The sequence below is a fragment of the Urocitellus parryii genome, chromosome 6 (assembly GCF_045843805.1).
Source record: "Urocitellus parryii isolate mUroPar1 chromosome 6, mUroPar1.hap1, whole genome shotgun sequence".
Lineage (NCBI taxonomy): Eukaryota > Metazoa > Chordata > Mammalia > Rodentia > Sciuridae > Urocitellus > Urocitellus parryii.
The window spans coordinates 75,811,342-75,829,253 of NC_135536.1; the positions used below are offsets into that span (position 1 = coordinate 75,811,342).

At 35.2% G+C, this 17,912-nt stretch overlaps 1 protein-coding gene and 1 non-coding gene across 2 annotated transcripts in view; one reads left to right on the forward strand and one right to left on the reverse strand.

Moving 5' to 3' along the window:
* The window catches only part of Fbxo34 (F-box protein 34), a 73,791-nt gene that overhangs the window by 43,175 nt on the left and 12,704 nt on the right, over positions 1 to 17,912 (reverse strand). The window lies entirely within an intron of this gene.
* On the forward strand, positions 11,688 to 11,791 carry LOC113179517 (U6 spliceosomal RNA). The gene has a single exon (XR_003300354.1). It is a non-coding gene; the product is annotated as a U6 spliceosomal RNA (small nuclear RNA).

Here is a 17,912-nt window from a genome sequence, read left to right on the forward strand (position 1 = left end):
TCTCCTCAAGTTCAGGAATCAAATAGACGAAAACACAATAATTATGGGTGACTTCAACACACCTCTCTCACCATTGGACAGATCCTCCAAACAAAAGTTGAATAAAGAAACTATAGAACTCAATACCACAATCAATAACCTAGACTTAACTGACATATATAGAATATATCAACCATCATCAAATGGATATACTTTTTTCTCAGCAGCACATGGATCCTTCTCAAAAATAGACCATATATTATGCCATAGGGCAACCCTCAGTAAATATAAAGGGGTGGAGATAATACCATGCATTTTATCTGATCATAATGGAATGAAACTGGAAATCAATGATAAAAGAAGGAAGGAAAAATCCTGCATCACATGGAAAATGAACAATATGTTACTGAATGATCAATGGGTTACAGAAGACATAAAGGAAGAAATCAAAAAATTCTTAGAGATAAATGAAAATACAGACACAACATATCGGAATCTATGGGACACAATGAAAGCAGTTTTAAGAGGAAAATTCATCGCCTGGTGGTCATTCCTCAAAAAAAGAAAAAACCAACAAATAAATGAGCTCACACTTCATCTCAAAGCCCTAGAAAAGGAAGAGCAAAACAACAGCAAATGTAGCAGAAGGCAAGAAATAATTAAAATCAGAGCGGAAATCAATGAAATTGAAACAAAAGAAACTATTGAAAAAATTAACAAAACTAAAAGTTGGTTCTTTGAAAAAATAAATAAGATCGACAGACCTTTAGCCATGCTAACGAAGAGAAGAAGAGTAAAAACTCAAATTACTAACATACGGGATGAAAAAGGCAATATCACAACAGATGCTACAGAAATACAGAAGACAATTAGAAATTATTTTGAAAACCTATATTCCAATAAAATAGAAGATAGTGAAGACATCGATAAATTTCTTAAGTCATATGATTTGCCCAGACTGAGTCAGGAGGATACACACAATTTGAACAGACCAATATCAATGGATGAAATTGAAGAAGCCATCAAAAGACTACCAACCAAGAAAAGCCCAGGACCGGATGGGTATACAGCGGAGTTTTACAAAACCTTTAAAGAAGAATTAATACCAATACTTTTCAAGTTATTTCAGGAAATAGAAAAAGAGGGAGCTCTTCCAAATTCATTCTATGAGGCCAACATCACCCTGATTCCGAAACCAAAGACACCTCAAAGAAAGAAAACTACAGACCAATATCTCTAATGAACCTAGATGCAAAAATCCTCAATAAAATTCTGGCAAATCGAATACAAAAACACATCAAAAAAATTGTGCACCATGATCAAGTAGGATTCATCCCTGGGATGCAAGGATGGTTCAATATACGGAAATCAATAAATATTATTCACCACATCAATAGACTTAAAGATAAGAACCATATGATCGTCTCGATAGACGCAGAGAAAGCATTCGACAAAGTACAGCACCCCTTTATGTTCAAAACATTAGAAAAACTAGGGATAACAGGAACTTACCTTGACATTGTAAAAGCTATCTATGCTAAGCCTCAGGCTAGCATCATTCTGAATGGACAAAAGTTAAAGGCATTCCCTCTAAAATCTGGAACAAGACAGGGATGCCCTCTATCACCACTTCTATTCAATATAGTTCTCGAAACACTGGCCAGAGCAATTAGACAGACAAAGGAAATTAAAGGCATAACAATAGGAAAAGAAGAACATAAATTATCACTATTTGCAGATGACATGATTCTATACCTAGAAGACCCAAAAGGATCTACAAAGAAACTATTAGAACTAATAAATGAATTCAGCAAAGTGGCAGGATATAAAATCAACACGCACAAATCAAAGGCATTTCTGTATATCAGCGACAAAACTTCTGAAACGGAAATGAGGAAAAACACTCCATTCACAATATCCTCAAAAAAAATAAAATACTTGGGAATCAACCTAACAAAAGAGGTGAAAGATTTATACAATGAAAACTACAGAACCCTAAAGAGAGAAGTAGAAGAAGACCTTAGAAGATGGAAAAATATACCCTGTTCATGGATAGGCCGAACTAACATTATCAAAATGGCGATATTACCAAAAGTTCTCTATAGGTTTAATGCAATGCCAATCAAAATCCCAAAGGCATTTCTTGAAGAAATAGATAAAGCAATCATGAAATTCATATGGAAAAATAAAAGACCCAGAATAGCAAAAGCAATTCTAAGCAGGAAGTGTGAATCAGGCGGTATAGCAATACCAGATTTCAAACTATATTACAGAGCAATAGTGACCAAAACAGCATGCTACTGGTACCAAAACAGGCAGGTGGACCAATGGTATAGAATAGAGGACATAGAGACTAATCCACATAGTTACAACTATCTTATATTTGATAAAGGGGCTAAAAGCATGCAATGGAGGAAGGATAGCATCTTCAACAAATGGTGTTGGGAAAACTGGAAATCCATATGCAACAAAATGAAACTGAATCCCTTTCTCTCGCCATGCACAAAAGTTAACTCAAAATGGATCAAGGAGCTTGATAACAAATCAGAGACTCTTTGCCTGATAGAAGAAAAAGTTGGCTATGATTTACATATTGTGGGGTCGGGCTCCAAATTCCTTAATAGGACACCCATAGCACAAGAGTTAATAACAAGAATCAACAAATGGGACTTACTTAAACTAAAAAGTTTTTTCTCAGCAAGAGAAACAATAAGAGAGGTAAATAGGGAGCCTACATCATGGGAACAAATTTTTACTCCTCACACTTCAGATAGAGCCCTAATATCCAGAGTATACAAAGAACTCAAAAAATTAGACAATAAGATAGCAAATAACCCAATCAACAAATGGGCCAAGGACCTGAACAGACACTTCTCAGAGGAGGATATACAATCAATCAACAAGTACATGAAAAAATGCTCACCATCTCTAGCAGTCAGAGAAATGCAAATCAAAACCACCCTAAGATACCATCTCACTCCAGTAAGATTGGCAGCCACTATGAAGTCAAACAACAACAAGTGCTGGCGAGGATGTGGAGAAAAGGGTACTCTTGTACATTGCTGGTGGGACTGCAAATTGGTGCGGCCAATTTGGAAAGCAGTTTGGAGATTCCTGGGAAAGCTGGGAATGGAACCACCATTTGACCCTGCTATTGCCCTTCTCGGACTATTCCCTGAAGACCTTAAAAGAGCATGCTACAGGGATGTTGCCACATCGATGTTCATAGCAGCACAATTCACAAGAGCTAGACTGTGGAACCAACCCAGATGCCCTTCAATAGATGAATGGATAAAAAAAATGTGGCATCTATACACAATGGAGTACTATGCAGCAATAAAAAATGACAAAATCATAGAATTTGCAGGGAAATGGATGGCACTAGAGCAGATTATGCTTAGTGAAGCTAGTCAATCCCTAAAAAACAAATACCAAATGTCTTCTTTGATATAATGAGAGCAACTATGAACAGAGCAGGGAGGAAGAGCAGGTAGAAAAGATTAACATTAAACAGAGACATGAGATGGGAGGGAAAGGGAGAGAAAAGGGAAATTGCATGGAAATGAAGGGAGACCCTCATTGCTATACAATATTACATATAAGAGGTTGTGAGGGGAATGGGAAAATTAACAAGGAGAGAAATGAATTACAATAGATGGGGTAGAGAGAGAAGATGGGAGGGGAGGGGAGGGGGGATAGTAGGGGATAGGAAAAGTAGCAGAATACAACAATTACTAATTGGGCATTATGTAAAATTGTGGATGTGTAACCGACGTGATTCTGCAATCTGCATTTGGGGTAAAATTGGGAGTTCATAATCCACTTCAATCTAATGTATGAAATATGATATGTCATGAGCTTTGTAATGTTGTGAACAACCAATAAAAAAATAATAAAAAAAATAAAAAATAAATAAAATAAAATAAAATAAAGCATGTTGACAAAAAAAAAAAAAAAAAAAAAAACTTTGAATGCCATTACCTGCCAGTAATTTCCTTTAGTATGTTCTTCATTTCTGGGCTTCAGATCCCATTTTCAACTGCCAGCCCTAACCAGACCTTTCACACAAAGCCCCTTTACATATTTTCTCTTCAAACAGCACAATCATCTACCCAGAGGCCTAAGCCAAAAACTTCCTAACCCAACTGTTCTTAACCTTAGCTACATATTAAAACCTTGCGAGGCTGAGCACAGAGGCATGTGTCTGTAATTCCAGCTACACAGGAGGCTGGGGCAGGAAGATCACAAATTCAAGGCCAGCCTTGGCAACTTATTGAGCCCTTGACTCAATGAAAAATAAAAAGGGCTAAGGATGCAGCTCAGTGGTAGAGCACACTGGATTCCTCTCCAGGGGGAAAAACAGAAACAAAAAAATCTTGTGGAAGCTTAAAGTCTAAAATATGATAATAATCAAGTTTTATATCCTTAACAGGTGTAAAGTGCCTGGCAAGTGTATCAGTATAAACTTCTGAGATCTTTTTCTGAAGTTTCAGATCAGAAAAAAATTAATGCTTTCTCAAGCTATGTTATTTTAAAAAATATTTGAAACTGTTTACAAGTCCTCCAAAAGTAAACTTAAAACTTGAGTTCAAATCCCTGTTCCCTGCTCCGATTTCTTCCTAATGCTATTTGGTGTTGACCCTTGTAGCTGATTTATATAGGGAATGATAAAAAAAAAAACTTGTTAAATGAATGTATCTCTGGTATCATAAATTTCTAGTTGAAATTTGGCCCATGCACATAGATAATATCAACCAGTGAGTGAAGACTGTTGTTCACAGAGTCAATGAAAAAGACTGGGGAATCAAATGGGAAAAAGAGATGTTAACATATTCAAAGCTAACAGGAGAAATATTATACAACATTACTTTAAAGTGTTTGAAATGAGATTTTCAATTTTATACTAATATCAAAAGAAATACATCTTTTCTCTTTGGTGTTATTTTGTATTTTTAAAAGAGTGGCCAAAGTTTTTAAAACAGCTGCTATCTTCCAAAGTATAATACTTTGTTTGTGCCTTATACCCAATGAAGTTATTAGCAAGTCTGTTTTCCTTTTTTTTTTTTTTTTGGTATCAGGGATTGGACCTAAGGGTGCTCAACCAGTGAGCCACATCCCCATCCCTTTTTTATTTTTAGACAGGATCTCACCAGATCTTCTTACAGCCTTACTAAATTGCTGAGGCTGGCTTCAAATCTGTGATCCTCCTGCCTCAGCCTCCCAAACCTCTGGGATTATAGGCCTACACCACTATGCCCAGATATTTTTCTTAAAAAGATATGCAGAGATGGGCAGAAGGTGAGTCAGTAACTTCATTTAAAGGCTGATGAATCCTGCCACTTTGACCCAAAAAAAAAAAAAAAAAAAAAAAGGATAGCTATCAATCTGGAATATATCATAAAACCACAATAACAAAAGATATCAAAAATTCAAATTGAAGTAAAGGGTGAAAGTTGGTTTTATTTCGTTGTTTGTTTTTCCTGAACAAACTAGTGGTATATTTGTGTCACCAATGCATTAAGATATATTTTAAAAATTAAGTATGTATGAAAATATCATTACAGCATATAACACACTAAAAGACCACTCTTAAAAAAAAAAAAGTTTACTGTAAAGTAACTAGAGAGGGACTTAAGTTGTTAGCTGATGCTGATATGGAATCATTGGAAAGAGGCATATGTTTATAGTACAATTAGAAGCAGGAGGTTTACACTCCCTGTTTTTAAGAATACTGCCTGTATGTATGAAACAGCCATATTTCCATATAGGAGGAAAAGACAGGTATTATTGTTCACAATTATGAAAGCCTAATAATGTAAATGAAGAGGAGAAAAAATTTAAGCGTTTTTTCCAGTTTTATTTTTCTTCATTTGGGGAAATTGTTATTATATACATATTTAAATTATTTACAACATGATATGGGTCCATTTTACAACCTAAGAGTTCACCAAGTCTAACCCTGTCCCACAGTAGGGAATTCATTCCACCAGCAATAACTGTTCAACTTCGAAGAGCTTTGTCAATGAACTAATATGCTTTTCAAACTTTAGAACATAAACCAAAAAGAGGAAATTGTATTTAACACTTATCATATTATTAGACCCTTGTATATATGCAGTCTCAATTTCATGGGGGTATGGAGAGAGAAATCTCAAGTGCTTCCAGCAATACCAAGACAGATGGCAAAATTAGGAATCTTTCTCAAGAACCCACCTAGATTCCCAGTAGGGAATGCAAAAATTAATTCAATCCAATTATGTATCAACTATTGGGGGTGTAACTCAATGGCAGAGTGCTTGTCTAGTATATACAAGGTCCTGGGGGGTTCATCCCCAGTACTGCCAAAAAGAAAAGAAAAAGTATATGTGTATTTTGACTAATACAAATGGATCTCCAAACAAATTGCTTAAGGGAAATGAAAATCTTTTTTTTTTTTTTTTTTTTTTTTTGCTCCTTCATCATACCCAGGCATAGTATTCTATTGTGTTAGAATAACCAAGGCTACTGTGGGCACCTTCTATTCCAGGCAATTAATTGTACAATGTTCTTAACTCTGTTCCATTATGCTCAACACACCTTTTTGCCACTGCTGCCACACATACACACACCATAATTCAAAAAGAAAATACCTCTCACCCATTTGGGGAGCTAACATATTATAAGAGAACCAGAATAGCAAGGGATTTCTAGTGGGTGTACTGAAACAATTCTTTACACTAGGCCACAGGAGCCTTATAAATAACAGGGAAATTGAAACTAACTTTAACTTTCTCTACCTTTGCACCCAGGCTCATTCTTCTGAGTGCACATTTCTTCTCAGGCAGTACTGTGGCCTTGTAAACATGGTTTCTGACCCCAACACTTACATCACTTGTCTGAACCTGTTGAGTTCACAACATCTTTCTTGTGTTCTAAAACCTGTCATGATAAAGTGATTCAAATTGTAAACCCTGGCTCACTGACTTGTCTTTGACCCCCCAACCTATGGACAGGGTTCCTTAAGCCTTCTATTTAAACTTTCTACTGAAGAGAAAAGAATTTCACAATTATGACCATGTTTACAGAAGAGAAAACTAACATTCAAATGTCTCTTCCACAATTGGTACTGTGCTATGTACTTTCTTATTCAAAACCAGCCAAAGGCCATAGATACAAATATTGCTCTCATTTATACTATCACTATCTTCATATTTAAGAAAATAAAACAATACTAGATACTGTATAATGTTAGTAAAGAAGATTCTTTGAAAATGTTCCCTTAATAGAATTGCTTTACCTATTGTAATTGTGTAAAGAGTAGTGCACTGCTGTGCCAAGAAATCTGGTTTATAACATCTAATTAACTATTATCTCATCTTATAAATTCTGTTTTACCAAAACCCGAACGACTGTTCCATATGCTTTTATATTATTTAAATCAAATTCTAAAATTTACAAAAGAACTCCCTTTGTATCTTCAGAATTAAAAGAATATATTTGTATGTTCTATGGAGACTTAACAGCTTAATAAAAACATATCATTCTAGACATAATAGTTGCTTCTGGGGAAGGTTCCAAAGGCTTTTCAATGTACAGCTTTTTGAACCATTTTAAATTTTTACCATGTGTATACATTATATATCCTAAAGTGACATTCAGTCACTAATTTACAGAAAATACAAAGTACATAAAAACATGATGCACTACACCACAGGAATGTAATCATTAAAATCCAAACTCTGAGAACACTGAAAGACAAATAAAGCCTGGTTCTTTTTTTTTTTTTTTTCTAGTTATACATGACAGCAGAATGCATTTCGTTTCATTGTACACAAATGGAGTACAACTTTTCATTTCTCTGGTTGTCCACAATGCAGAGTCTTACCATTTGTGCAATCACACACGTACCTAGAGTAATGATGTCTATCTCATTCCACCATCTTACCTACCCCTCATGCCCCTTTCCCTTTCCCCTCCCCTTTGCCCAATCCAAAATTCTTCCATTCTTCTCAGGCTCCCTCGCCCAAGCCTGGTTCTTTAAATAAAACAAAAACTGCAGGGGAAAAAAAAAAGAAGTAGTTAAGTGAAACTCTATAGACTAACAGGTACTTAAAGATCATTACCAACCAACTGCAAGGTAGAGACCTCATTATACAGATCTTGATTCAAATCACCAAAAACAATGACATCTGAAACAACTGGAAATTAGAACACTGGATAGTTGATAATATGAAGGAATGGAGGGGTGATTAATACTATCATGACTGTGTGTGTGTGTGTGTATGTATACGTGTGTGTGTGTGTGTGTGTGTGTGTGTGTGTGTATATATATATATATATATATGTTTTAAAAAATCCTTTATCTTGTCTCCAAATGATATAGTATCTGCTCTGAGATTCCCTTGAAAATACACAGGAGAGGGAAGTGTGAGGGGAACAGATGAAAGAAAACTGGGCATGAGTTGGTAATTTCTCCTCCCCACATAATGTGGTGGTTTGACGATTGTTGTTAAGATGAGTGATAGGTAGAAGAGTTTATTACATGGATTCCATGTACTTTTTGGTTAATATTTTCCATAACATATTATGCATTTGTAAAATACAAATATTTGTAATATACATAAGGTGGTCATTTAAAAATGATACTACAAACTTGAATATATCAGGGTTTTAGGTAACAAAGGAATTTGATGATACTAAAAACAAATCAGCCATCAGATCAATCTATTAGGTTTGTTAGGTGGTTTAATGGCATTGTGCTTATGGGGGGATTTTTTAAGAACATATTAATGACATGATAACTAGAATTTGCTTTGTAATTTTTTTTTAAATATGAAGACATGGAACAAACCAGTAAGGCAAAGGTTGGTGCCAGTTAAAATTAACTTGTGGGACTGGGGTTGTAGCTCAGTGGTAGAGAGCTTACTTAGCACATGTAAAGTACTGGGTTTGATCCTCAGCACCATATAAAAATAAATAATATAAAGGCATTGTGTCCAACTACAACTACAAAACATTTTTAAAATGCAAGGGGAAAAAAAGATAATTTACACACACACACACACAAAAAAAAAAAAACTAACTGGTAAATACATAGGAGCTCCCTATTTTGCTTATGCTTCCATTTTTCAATGAAGTTTGTATGTTTACAATGTCAGGATCAAACCTTGCACATGCCAAGCAAGCACTCTACCACCAAGCTACATCCCTGGCAGTGTTTAATTTTTTTAAAGGGATGACCAGTAACAATAAAAGACTTCAAGGATTCTACTATGTAAGAGTGGGGAAAAGAGAAATAATCTAAACTTAAATCCCTGGGATCAAATAGGGTCAGGTGGGGGTAAGGAGCTGATATGAACAACTACATAAGATTTTTTTTCTTTTTTATACTGTGAATTGAACACACTTCGTCATACATCCCCAATTCTTTTTACTTTTAATTTTAAGACAGGGTCTTGCTAAGATGCTCAGGGTCTCCTTATAGTGCTGAGGCTGGCCTGGAACTTGCAATCATCCTGCCTCAGCCTCCTGAGTTGCTGGGATTAGAGACGTGCACCACCACACAAAGTTACATAAGACTTTTAATCATTTAACTCTGAGTTTTACAAATAGTGTCAGGTATGGTAAGAAAAGTTTCATCACAATAGAAATAAACTCAAAGCAAAAAAAAAAAAAAAAAAAAACCTGTTTTGAGAAGGGAATTATTTCCTCTAGCTAGTCTTGTCTCAGACATCAATTTATAGAGAAACTTTAAACATTCCTGAAATCCAAGAAGTAGACTGTCAGTGGGTGTTTTGTATGGGAATAAAGCTTTCCTGGCATCCTGAGTACATATGATTCTAATTGTACATAGAGTTTCTAGGCATGAAAATAGTATTTTTTCATTCCCAGTTTTCTGGCTGTGCTCCAAGATTCCACACACACCACTACTGGGGATTGAACCTAGGGGTCTCTAACACAAACCTATATCCGGGCCCCAATTTATTTTAAGACAGGGTCTGGCTAAGATGCTGAAACTGGCCTCAAACTTGTGAACCTCTTGCTTCAGCCTCTCCAGTTGCTAGGATTATAAACATGATTAAACTATCTTTAGTATGATCCTTTCTCTGGGAACAAGTAGAGAGTTTTACAAATCCTTTTAACAACATTTGCATATACATATAGCTCCACATTTCAATGATTCATATAAAATATTAAGTATTCTTTGAGATTTTTAAAGACAAATACAATCTAAAATTTCCAAATCCTACCAGAATTTCTGCTATAGGCTCACCATTAAATCCTAACTCACCCAACTGTTACTAGTAGAGAGAAAAGGCAAATTAATATCTTATATGAGAGCATACTAAACCCTTATAATAACCCTAATAGGTGGGCATTATTATTGTCCAAATATTATAGAAGAGAAAATTTGTTAGTAACTTAGCGCACTAACTGGTAAGTGGCAGAACCAAAAATGAACCCAAGCAGTCTGACTCCAACATCTGGCTCTTCTCTGCTATACTACTTTTTTTTTTTAACTCTTTTAGAGAATTTTAATATTTATTTTTTAGTTTTTTTGGCGGACACAACATCTTTGTTTGTATGTGGTGCTGAGGATCGAACCCAGGCCACACGCATGCCAGGCAAGCGCACTACCGCTTGAGCCACAATCCCAGCCCTGCTATACTACTCTTTACCCTAAAACTTTTCTTTCTAATACACAGAAGATGACTTATATGAACATTTCTAGACAGGATAATTAATCTTCAAAATCTTAGTTATCTTTGAGATTTACATTTTGTTTACATTATTTAAAAATACAACTGGGCCTTCTTTAAAGAAATCAAACAGTTCTAAGAGAACTGACTCAGCTATTATAACATTAGCTCCATCTATTAGGAATAATACAGGCCCCTCCCTAATTGTTTACCCTAACAGAGTGTATCAGTTAATGGATTCTGCCTAGGAAACAGACATTTAATTTGACTGGCTAAGTCAAAATCACCATCTATAAAAGAAAGAGATAGGAAATAAAAAGGAAAATGAGAGAAAGGAGGAAATAAAAATTATAAAACAGAACTTATTAAAATCCCCCTAAAAGGAAAATCAAGATGCTTAGAAACATCTGGGATAGCTCATCCAGAATATAGACAAAATGCCATAAAAAAAAGAAAAAATGAATAAGGGTCTCAGAAAATTTCTAAAACAGTGTAAGGTTTACAGTTATTAAGACAATAATATAAATACTCTATATTAATTAAATTATAAATTTAAATTATTTTTTTCTACTTTAAGGTGGGGTACTGGGAAGTGAATCCCAGGGTGGTCTACCACTGAGCTACATCCTCAGTCCCTTTCATTTTTTTTTTTTTTAAAGAGAGAGTGAGAGAGGAGAGAGAGAGAGAGAGAATTTTTAATATTTATTTATTTATTTTTTTTGGTTCTCAGCGGACACAACATCTTTGTTGGTATGTGGTGCTGAGGATCGAACCCGGGTCGCACGCATGGCAGGCGAGCGCGCTACCGCTTGAGCCACATCCCCAGCCCTTTTTTTTCTACTTTAGACCAAAAAAAGAGTCAAAAAAGTATCAAAAGGAGACACAGCATAAACTTGGGGGGGGGGGGTCATCAGAATTTGCCAAACAGGATCCCCAAATGAACAACAACCCTTCCCCCACCAAAAATAATTAACTAAAAGGAAGAAGTTTTAAAAGGAATATGAATTTCCAGAAATAAAAGAGAAACAGGTGCTCACTTTGGCAGCACATATACTAACACTGGAATGATACAGAGAAGATTAACATGGCCCCTGCACAAGGATGACACAAAAATCTGTGAAGCATTCATTTTTGAAAGCAGTATGGAGATTTATCAGAAAACTTTGAATGGAACCACCATTTGACCCAGTTATCCCACTCCTTGGTATATACCCAAAGGATTTATAATCAGCATACTATAGTGGCACAGCCACATCAATATTTATAATAGCTCAATTCACAGTAGCCAAGCTATGGAACCATCGTAGGTGTCCTACAACAGATGAATTGATAAAGAAAATGGGTTATATATACACAAAGGAATATTACTCAGCAATAAATAATGAAATTATGGCATTTGCCGGTAAATAGATGAAACTGGAGCTCATCATGCCAAGTGAAATAAGCCAATATCCAAACACCAAAGGCTGAATGTTCTGACATGTGGATGCTAACACAATAAGGGGGGGAGGAAAATAGAAGTTCATTGGATTAGACAAAGGGGAATGAAGGGAAGGGAAAAGAGGATGGGAATAAGAAAGACAGTAGAATGAATCACACATAATTTTCATATGTTCATACTGAACATGAATACATGACCAATGAAACTCCACATCATGTACAACCCCAAGAATGGGATCCAGAATAAGTTATACTCCATATATGTATAGTACATCAACATATACTCTACTATCATATATCTAAAAATAACAAAATAAGTAACAATAGAGGAACAAGTTAATAGATATAAAAGTCTTCAGATTAATAGGGCCCACTGGGTACTCAGATGAAAAGAGACCAAAACAAATCCCTGGGAAATTTCTAGTCCCAGCCACACTAACATAGCAGTTTAAAAATAGAAAGAAGGGGTTGCAGGTGTATGCAGTGGTAGAGTGTATTGCCTAGCATGAACAAGGCACTGGATTCAATCCCCAGCACTAAAAAACAAGAAAAAACTTTTATTTACAATATTTTCCTACACTAAAATTGGGTAGAAGAACCAAGAAAAGTACTTAAATAATGTTGATATCCTTACACATAATTTCCTGCAATTGCAGATTCTAATATATGCCCCTAATCAACCATTGTTTTAAAACTAGTTTTACATTGGAGATAACCAAGTATATTCTGACACTCCTTAGAACAGAAATATTTTATGGTAAATATTTTTATTTCTTGTAAATTTGCCCTATTATTAAAAAATAGACAAGTTGCTAATTTTCAAAAAACATTAAAAGACAGAATATGCTAATCAGAATTTAAAATTGAAATTATTTTATGTGGAGGCAGAGGAAAACTATCCCCATTAATACTATTATATAAAATTATAAGGAAGTTTCTCCTAAAAATCCAAAATAGCAGAATCTACTCACTGTCTTCCTCTCTATTCCCCTATTAAAATTTCTATACAGCTACAGGATTGTAAATTTTGCTTTCCTGCTGAATCTAATATTTAGGCCCTAAGCAACTCAGTGAGACACTGTCTCTAAATTAAATATAGCAAAGGGCTAGGGATGTGGCTCAGTGGTTAAGGGCCCCTGAGTCCAATCCCTGGTACCAAAAACTACATGTGTGTTTGTGTATATATACATTTTTATATACATTTTATCCTTTTTTTAATATATTTAAAATGTTACCTATTTTATAGCTTTCTCATGGTAATATTCTTTTCTATCTTTACTCATGAGACAAAATATTTTCTCAGCATCTATAAGGCGCTTGAAATAGAGAAGACAAATAGACAAAAGTTCTCAAGGATTAACATTCTGATAATGAGACACAATAAATAATAGTCATAATAAGTAAATGGTGTAGAATATATTTCAAGTGGTTAACTGCTAAGGGGTAAAAACAGATTAACAAAACCTTTCCCATTGTCAATCCTCTACTTGTCCTCTAAATTATACTTCCTATAAAGCTATACAGTTATAACTTACCTTTCTGCTGAATGTAATATTTAAGGAAGGTGAGACATAAGGGAGGTTAGAAATACCAGAAAGAAAAGCAGTTGCAATTTTAAATAGGGTGGTCAGCACTGACCTCCTTGAGAAGATACTATATGAGAAAAGATTCTAAATAGGTCAGAAGATAGGTATGAAAATTCATCTAAGAGAATAACATTCTAAGCACAAGGAACAAACAGTCAATACAAATAACAATGCAAACATTACCAAGCAAAAATATCAGTAATCGGTGGGACTATAAACTGGTGAAACCACTCTGGAAAGTTGTATGAAGATTCCTCAGAAAACTTGGAATGGATCCACCATTTGACCCAGTATATACCCAAAAGACTTAAAATCAGCATACTGTGGTGACACCAATGTTCGTAGAAGCTCAATTCATAACTAACCTAGGTGCCCTTAAACAGATGAATGGATAAAGAAAATGTGGTATATATATACACAATGGATTATGACTCAGCTATAAAGAATGGAATTGTGGCACTTGCCAGTAAATAGAACTGGAGACTATTATGCTAAGTGAAATAAGCCAATCCTAAAAAAACCAAAGGCAAAATGCTCTAATGTATGGATGCTAACACACAAAAAGGGGGAGGAGAATAGAAATTCATTAGATTAGACAAAGGGAAATGAAGGGAAGGGAAAGGAGATGTGAATAGAAAGACAGTAGAATGAACTGGACATAACTTTCCTTTTCATATATGAGTACACTCTGAATCATATTTGTAGATTAGATATTTATAATGAACCATTTTTTAAATTTTGGTCTTTACACTGTATGTAAGATAACTCCTTGCTTTTAGGAATACAAATATTCAGCAATGAAAAACAACATGCCTGCAACTTACAAATGGTTCAGAAAAAAGAAACTTTGTTATATACCTATAATTATATTTACTAGAAAGAAAGAAAGAGATAAAGAAAAGAAAGAGAAGGGATAAAGAAGAGAAAGAGAAGAGATAAACATTTTATCAAAGTTGATAAAATGTTAACATTTGGGTTAACATTTCTCTGTACTTCAATATATTTAACTTTTATTAATCTAAAATTGTCAAAACACAATATTTCTGAAAGAAATATTTTTATAACAATATTAACAAACAACAGTATACTCAATTAAATAAAATAAATATGAGTACACAACTAGTGTAACTCCACATCGCGTAAAACTTCTCACAGCACAAGAATGGGAAGTTATACTCCCTTTATGTATAACATGTCAAAATACATTCTGTCATATATAACTAAAAAGAATAAATTTATTTAAAATACCAGCAATTGCTATTCATTTCTTATCAATATATTCCTCTTCCCCTGGAGGGGGAAAAAAAAGTAGACATTTACAGAATTTGATCTCCAGATAGGAAGGATGATAACCTAGTGGAAGTATTTCTAAGTATCTCATCATAGGTGAAGAACTTTTAAGTTTCTTTACTACAGAAATGACACTTTCAAAAATACTAATAATGGCATATTAATATCTAACTCCTCTCCCACTGCGAAAGATCAAAACTTTGGTACTAGAATTCTAATCATTTTTCCATCAATTCCCAAAATCCAGTCCAATGAGAGAAGACAGAATTAATGCATATGCCCTATACAAGGTGCCATGCCATGTGCCATGGAAGCTAAGTAAGAGGTTTCTGTTCTCCAAGGCCTCCAAATATTGTTGTATAAGAAAAACCACCTTTTTCTTTTTTTGAAACAAGGTCTCACTAAGTTGCCCAAGTTGGTCTTAAACTCCTGGGCTCAAGCCCATCCTTCCATCTCAGCCACCTAAGTGTTGGAATTACAGCCCTTTTTATAAGGCTTTCATTTCCAATTTCAAAAGGAAATATAGCTCATAATATTACATGGTATTAGCACAGAAAATTATTATGAGGACTGGGGGTGTGGCTCAGTAGTAGAGCGCTTGTCTAGCATGTGTTGAAGCCCTGGGTTCAATTCCCAGCACCAAAAAAAAAAAAAAAGTTGAAGAAACATTTCTACATGCTAAGGAATGTACATTAGAAAAAACAAGAGTATAAGAAGGAAAAAATGCTAAATTAGCCTTATGCCCTAAATTCTTGTTTTGTTTCATTTCTTGTGTGTTTTGATATGGGGTATCACTATGCTAGAGAGCCTCAAAATCTTGGGCCAAGTGTTACTTCCTGCTTCAACTTCCCAGTAGCTGGGATTAAGGTATACCACCATGCTCAATTTACTTTGCTTTTGAATTAAGATAACAATTCCTGCCAGGCATGGTGGACAGGCCTTAATCCCAGCAACTCTAGCTTCACAAGTTCAAAGCCAGCCTCAGCAAATTAGCAAGACCCTATCTCAAAAATAAATAGAAAGGGCTGGGGATGTGGTTCAGTGGTTAAGCACTCCTTGGTTTAATCTTCAGTACAAAAAGAAAAAGAAAAAAAAGATAATTCTTTAAAAATATTACTCTTCTTGTCTTCCTGTCAGTTTATTGTGAAGTATTTGTAAGCAGAAGGTTTCTCTGTTTCCCTTAACCATCAATTTCCTCTTAGGAGTGATCTAAATAAAATGCAAACTCCTGACATTGCATTACTTGAGCTAACTGTGAGTCCATGTTTTTAAGGAATTATCAGTACATTAGGGTAGAAGTATATTCTCTCTCTACCTCAACGTCCTATCAGGCAATGAAATTGACAATATAAAACACTGTCAACAAGGATTTGGAAAAAGTAGGTATACTTTTATACAAATACTCTAACCCAGTATTTAATTTCAGGAATTCATTCCACAAAATAACACAGAAACAAGGTTGTTCATTGTAGCATTGTTTGTAATAGAAAAAAACAACACTGAAGACTGCATTTCCCAGCCTCCCTTTGAGATGTGGTTGTAACACTAAATAATAGCTAATAAATATAACTCCAAGTGCCGTCAAATCCAAGTGCCGTCAAATGGCAACTTCTAGAAGCCTTCCTTTTAAAAGGCTGACATGTAACCTCTGCCCTTCTTCCATTCTGCTGCTTGGAAAGGGTACAGTAGCTGGAGATCCAGCTAGATCAGGGCAATACTTGTTCTACAAAAGTATAGAAAGATCCCAGATAAGCGGGAAAGTGATAGTGAGAAAGGAGGACAGAATGGATCTCTCTATATATTGACTGTGCCATTTTTACATGGGTATGTACATAAAATTGCCAAAACTCACTGAACCATCCATTTACTATATGTGCATTTTACTGGGCTCATTATGCCTCAATTTAAAGAGAGTGAGAAAAAGATCACAGCGATGAGTGCTATACCAACACTAATGCATATTCCTATCTTTTACAGGAGAAACACTTTTCTGTTATTTAATAAGCCACTATTACTTTAGGCTGTCTCACAGATACCCTCTTTATATAGCAATATGTAAATGTAATGACAAAAATCTATTAAGTAAAAAAAGGCAAGATAACAGTATGTAGAGCACGCTGCAATACATAGACACACACACACACACACACACACACATTTTTTTTTTTTTTAAGGGTAAGGGCAAGCAGTCAAGGATAAGGTCAAGACAAGGATGAGGACAAGAAATCCTGAGGATGAAGACAAGTCTTAGAGCCTCCTGGACTGAAGGCCCCAATCAGGCATTCCATGGCTATGGGCCACAGTGACACCAAACCCTCAACCATAAACACCCAGAGCACTCCATTATCTGCTCTGTCAGTTACTGTCCACCCAGCCAGACCCTAATCTGAGCATAGGCCAGGACAGGCTAAATGCTTACAAGAAGATCTACTGACACTCTCAGGGGAGCCAACAGGAGAAATGGAAATAAAACATGTCAGGAAAAAAAAAATTAAATGGAGACTAGAATATATACTGGAAGAATAATCAAGAAATCAATAACATCGGTTGCTTCCAGAGAATGGAAAAGCACGCCCAAAACACTGAAGGAAAAAAAAAGAGAGAGAGAGAACTTTGCACCTTATGTGTTTGCTTTGTTTTTTTGATTTGGGGTTTTCTTTTACAGTGGTAGGGTTCGTTGAACCCAGAGCTTCTTGCATGGTAGGTAAGCACTCTTACTACTGAACTACATACTCCCTCATCCCACTGCCGCCTTTTAAAATTGTATAAATTGCCCAGAGTTGCCTTCAACTTTCATACTCCTGCCTCAGCTTTATGAATAGCTGGAATTACAGGTATTCACAACCACACCCTGCTACCTTTTGTGTTTTGAACCATGTAATAAACACATTACTTACCCCCCCCCAAAATATTCTTTAGACCATGATTTCAAGATGAT